The sequence below is a fragment of the Salmo salar genome, chromosome ssa20 (genome assembly GCF_905237065.1).
Source record: "Salmo salar chromosome ssa20, Ssal_v3.1, whole genome shotgun sequence".
Lineage (NCBI taxonomy): Eukaryota > Metazoa > Chordata > Actinopteri > Salmoniformes > Salmonidae > Salmo > Salmo salar.
The window spans coordinates 21567500-21573499 of record NC_059461.1 but is presented as its reverse complement, the minus strand read 5'-3'; the positions used below and the strand labels follow the sequence as shown (position 1 = coordinate 21573499).

At 41.6% G+C, this 6000-nt stretch overlaps 1 protein-coding gene across 13 annotated transcripts in view; it reads left to right on the top strand.

The window, feature by feature from the left end:
• The first annotated feature begins 481 nt into the window (after window positions 1-481).
• The window catches only part of LOC106579918 (nuclear receptor corepressor 2), a 142321-nt gene continuing 136802 nt past the window's right edge, over window positions 482-6000 (top strand). For all 13 annotated transcript variants that reach the window (XM_014160309.2, XM_014160308.2, XM_014160311.2 and 10 more), the window contains exon 1: window positions 482-687. The gene's annotated coding sequence lies outside the window, so the exon portion shown is untranslated. The remainder of the gene's footprint in view (window positions 688-6000) is intronic.

Here is a 6000-nt window from a genome sequence, read left to right as displayed (position 1 = left end):
AATTTCTTATTTTCCTTATTTGACTTGCTAGGCTACAAGCAATATAGGATAAGTGAAAGGTCATTATCTTACTACAAATTATTAGCTATGTGTCTGTCTAACTAATTTGAGGGTGAGACTCTTTCACACTGTTGGTCTTTTCAAAATAGCAGCATCAGATTAAGTTGAAAATCTGTGCTCTTATTTGTTTATTTTCTAGTTTCAAGTTTGTAGTTGTTTAATGTCACGTGCACAAGTACAGCGAAATGCCTCTATTGCAATCTCTAAACCCAACAATGCAGTAATCAATAACAATATAATACTAACAAGAACATAAGGTAGAACAAAAACACACGAGAAATCTAAATAAAAAATAAGATATTAGGCACTCGAGAAACACTAAATAGGGCAAAGGCTTACTTAGCTGATTGAACGAGAGAGTTTGAGAGGAAAGAGCAAGAGAGCGCGAGAACATGCGACCTATCAAAAGACCTGAATCAAGAGAGGCGTTTCAGCACCATTCTCGGGGAGAGTATTTTTTATAGTCTATGGAGTAGACGCGACATTTGCCGCAAGTAGAAAGGAGTGGAGCGATTGAGAACGAAAACTCTTCTTTCATGTGGATTACTTCTGGAAAAAATAAACCCCTACCAAAAGCGGAAACTAGCTAATACATTAGGAACAACATACAAAGACTGGAATTATACGGTAAAATGGTCACCTTATTTGTTAGCTATTTTACCCGTACTGCTGCTAAGGTTGACACGCTCCAGCTAGCTAGCCAAACCAGTAGCTATCATTTGTTAGCTTCGAGTCAGTTAGCTAGCTAACACCGCGCTAAACAATGCTAGCCAGCTAACTAGCTAGCTAGTTGACCGTATCATATAAATAATGTTCGATCGCTAACAAGCATACATCATTTCATATACTTGATGGTATAGCGAACCTTTCTAGAAAACTAATGCAAACTCGGATTATGTAAATTGATGACTAACTAGACCTTGTCATAAAACAACAAACCATTAGCTAGGTAGCATAGTTAGCAGGGTACCTAAAGTAGTTAACTAGCTAGTAAGCGTTTGTCACCAACCAGGCATCTTCTGAAATGCCCGTGTTTTAGTAATGTATTTAATCCATTTGGCTAGCTACCTTGATAGTGGGCACTGGGCACAATTAATCAGTTACGCCTATGGCCAGATTAATTGATTTGTGATACGTTTATCAACACTGCGCGGTGATTCACGTTGGTTGTTGTTAACGTTAGGGGTCCTGACTGCCGAATTAATTTAGAAGCGTACTGCGGCGACGATTTGGCGTGCTTTTACACCAACAGTTTTGTTGGCATATTATTCGAAATGTATAAGTAAGGTAGGTAACTAACTATAGAACATGTTTGCCTGTCAAATTATTTGTTTGCCTACTTTTTTATGACCTGTCTGAAAGTTGGGCAGAAGTGAAAGTTGTACTGCACAGAGACATTCATAAAGAAATGAACAAAGGCATATTTCATGTAATGATAGAGGTAGCGAGAATACTTAACCCAAACCCTGACTCACCTCAGTCAACCTCCAAAACCCTACTACTACTACGATCATGGTCAGAAAACAACACTTGTTTTGAAGGGGGACAAAAGGTCAGTCAGTGCTCTCTGTCGGATAATTTATTGATTTATTTATCTACTATAAGGGGTCTATGAGGGGCCTACATGAATATGAGTCTCTTTTAGAAATAGGCTACCATAGTTCGCTCTACAGGTAGGCTAACTGCCCCCCAAAAATGAAACACTTCAGTAAATGAGGGATACAAATTATGTTGAAGGCAGGTGCTTCCACACAGGTGTAGTTCCTTTGTTAAGTAATTAACATCCTATTATGCTTAGGGTCATGTATAAAAAAGTTAACTTGCACATTATTTTGGCTACCATAGCTAGAAGAGATCTGTGACTTTGAAAGAGGGGTTTCAAAGGAACCTAGGGGTTTTTAAAGGGTGTGTGATTGTGTCTCATCAAATCTCAATCCAATTGAAAACTTATGGGAGACTGGAGTGGCGCCTGAGACCGTTTTCCAACAACAAAACACTAAATTATGCATTTTCTCGTGGAACGATGACATCGCATCCCTCCGATAAGAGTTCCAGACATGTAGAATCTACGCCAAGGCACTTTGAAGCTGTTCTGGCGGCTCGTGGCGGCCCAATGCCCTATTAAGACACTTTATGTTGGTGTTTCCTTTATTTTGGCAGTTACCTGTACATATCAAGAATATTGCTGAACATAAGTCTTATTGGACTGACTCAAATGTCAATCAGGCTAGATCATGCTTTGCCAAAGACCACATCTTGATTGATGAATATAAACAGAGTGCAATTGCACTGTCAACATAATTTGAGAGCGCATGAAATTGGGGTAAGATCTTTATTTCTGTATTGGCCCTTTTGAGGAACAGACCATAGTTAATAAGGTCAATTGCATGAATTCTGTTGTAGTATTAAATGCCAGAGCCCAGGCCAAGTGTTTAATTACAATAATAAAAGGGACATTGGCTCCAAATGCCATTCAGCATATATTTGAATAATATAAAATGCTGCTGGTGGTTATTGAACAAGGCCAAGCTGCTCTGATTGGCATTTTGGGTTAAAATGCATGGCATAGATTAAATAGTTTTAACATCCAATATCAAATGTTGTTCACTGCAAGAGTGGGTAGAGAACAGTTTGTTTTGTTAAAAAGCTATGCTTTAAGTTAGGTTTGGCTGCAATACGGATACAATCTGCCTTGATGGTTTCCTCTGATTTGATTATATCATGCATCATCGTACATCAAGCATATTATAGCCTATTTATTTTGTGCTTATTGATGCATTATTGAATGCTTCCCTGCTCAAGACTGATAAGGAACTGAGGAGGTGGGATAACCTCTTTATTGTAACCCCTCATCAGTGATGTGTGTTGTTGGTCTTTAAATCTTGTAGAGAGGATTTCTGTGTCTGAATATGTTGTCTGCATGAAATCCCACCTTGAAGTGCAGTCCAGTCTGACTCCTCTATTAAATAGGATCATCTGCTCCAATCAGGGATTGAGATCACTAAATCGGCTGATAATCCATGGTAGTGGGAGAAGAGGTGGTTTAGCCTCCTTTAAGTCCAGCCTCAGAGCAGTCACGGTACCCTGCCTGTCATCTGGACTCAGTTAGTCCAGTGGTTTGCATGGGGAAGGGATAACTGTTTGTGTGACAAAATACCCCCCCCCCCTTGTCTAACTGGGTAATGGGGGCAGAGATTATCCCGTGCTCAGTGTGGGGCCGGAGGGAGACCGTGGCAGACAGTTTTACTACTAGTCCCAGTATTGCTAGCATTATGAAACCCGTAATGGAACTAGATGAGAGGGAATAGCTAGTAGGCTATACAAGTCTGTTGTACACTTTGAGAGGGGAAGAAATCTTCAGGTCACTGTGCGAAACCTTTTCAGATGTAAATTCCCAATTCCTCAGTTTGCATAGGCCTATGTTGAATACCGGTATGTCAATTTCCTTAAGTCACACCACAAGAGCTAAACCAGAACACCACTGGAATGTACCTTAAGTCAAGAGCTGTTGCGTCGTGCTTTTGAAATATTCTTGAAATAGCAGCAGCCATTGTTTAGAGGAAAAGCGATGGAGAAAGGGGGGGGGGGTTAGTATACAGTAAGTTCTACATGATGTCACAGCAGGGCAGACAATACAGGTCCTTTTCCAAACCACTATGTGCTGGAGCTGTGTGCTGTCTGGGAGGGGACTGACTGACTGCCTCTGGTGTGGGCTGGGACTATCCACTCTGCTGTTACTGTGAATAGGGCTGCAATGAGGAGTTCCAGACGTGTATTCTGAATCCTCAACCTGTGGTGAAATCTAATATTAGCAATAGTGATATTGCTGTGCATCAAAGACGTTCTATTTTCTACAGAGATTGCAAAAATAATTATATGATGAAGTAGTGCACATCGGTTATGAATGTTTCAACCTCTGTGTTGAGAAATTGTGTTTTTAACTTCAGTTAATGTTTCAGAGAGCACCAAGCCATGATCCTTGTGGTCTGTATTGTCCAATCACAGAGCAGATACAAGTGTCCCTTGCCCATGCGAGGGGGAGTGACGATTGGAGAGGCAACGTCCTTGGTGGAAATCGTAAAATTGAGCTTAAAAACAACCAACCTGAAGCTATTAATGTACCTAGTAAGCCTATTTATCTGGCTAGCACTCCTGTCAGGTAGCTAGCTACAGTGACTCAAATGAAACTTTATTTGTCACATGCGCCGAATACAAGTGTTGACCTTACAGGGAAATGCTTACCTATAAGCCCTTAACCAACAGTGCAGTTCAAGAAGAGTTAAGAAATATTTACCAAATAATCTAAAGTACAAAATAATCAAAGTAACACAATAAAGTGACACAAACGAGGCTATATACAGGGGGTACCAGTACCGAGTCAATGTGCGGGGGTCCAGTTTATTCAAGGTAATTTGTACATAGGTAGGGGTGAAGGGACTATGCATAGATAATAAACAGAGAGTAGCAGCAGTGTACGAAGAGTAAATAGTCCAGTGGTCATTTGATTAATTGTTCAGCAGTCTTATGGCTTGGGGGTAGAAGGTGTTAAGGAGCCTTTTGGTCCTAGACTTGGCACTCCGGTACCGCTTGCCGTGCGGTAGCAGAGAGAACATTCTATGACTTGGGTGGTTGGAGTCTGACAATTTTTTGGCCTTTCCTCTGACACTGCCTATTATATAGGTCCTGGATGGCAGGAAGCTTGGCCCCAGTGATGTACTGGGCCGTACGCACTACCCTCTGTAGCGCCTTACGGTCAGATGCCGAGCAGTTACCATACCAGTCGGTGATGCAACCGGTCAGGATGTTCTCGATGGTGCAGCAGTAGAACTTTTTGAGGATCTGGGGACGCATGCCAAATATTTTCAGCTGGCTAGCTAGTTTTATAGTTTAGTAATTTATTCCAATAAAATTCAGAATTCCAAAAAATGTTTATGAATCTAGCTACGTTCTATAGGCTCTTCCCGGCGAGACTAAGCCAATTTGCCGACGCTAAAATCAATCTCGTCTATATATATTTTTTAGCAAGCTAGCGCCACAGTTTTTTCTGACATGCCGAAAATGCAGCCTTGTTGATTAAATTTGACACTTCACTGCCACAAGAGTTTGACATGTCACTACAGTTTGCATTAAATTGTGGGTCATATCAACCCCGCAAGTGACCAAAGTTCTTCACTCGCTACCTCAAGCTAAATCGAGGGCTGAGGAGGCAACGTTGTGAATTGGACCTCCACCTAAGATGGCAATCAAACTGCATCCGGTTTCGATTCCCCCAAGAGAAAGTGGCTAGCACAAGGGCTGAGGGGGGTAACAATAACGTGTTTGGACTGCAGCCCTTATGTGCCATCGCGTGTTCGCTAACAGATCACGTGAGTTGTATCTGCTCTGTGATTGGATGGTACAGGCCGCAATGCTGTATGGGATGAGTAGTTTGTTTCTCAACTAACTCTGGTATGTGCAGTGTTGTACCCTTGACTTTTGTATATCAATTTTTTAAATGCAATTTCTTACTTTTTGAATTAATGGTTCACACTGGGGATTTTTGTACCGATTCGATGTTTGGAACCACGCGACCAGCATGTTGAAATTTAGTGGGTGTGTCAGTTCCGGAACCATAACCGCGGAAAGAGGGGCACGTCCCCTAGGAGCCCAATGAGGAACACAGTCCAGGGGGCCGGCTGTGATGAGTAGCCTTCAAGTCAGGTGATGTCCCTGACATGGTGGGTTACTGGGTTTATATACGATGTATAAACATGTGTGTTTTGCTTATAAGAGCAAGTCCTTTCTGCATGATGAGTAGCTCGTTCAGAGCCTAGCAGCATTATCTGCCTAGTGTTGCTCATTCTGAGCCACACTGGAAGCACTGCTGAGAATAACAGACAGTCTAATTAGCAATTACTGAAGGTTATTAAGCTTGCTCTTCAGATCCATTCACAAACACTG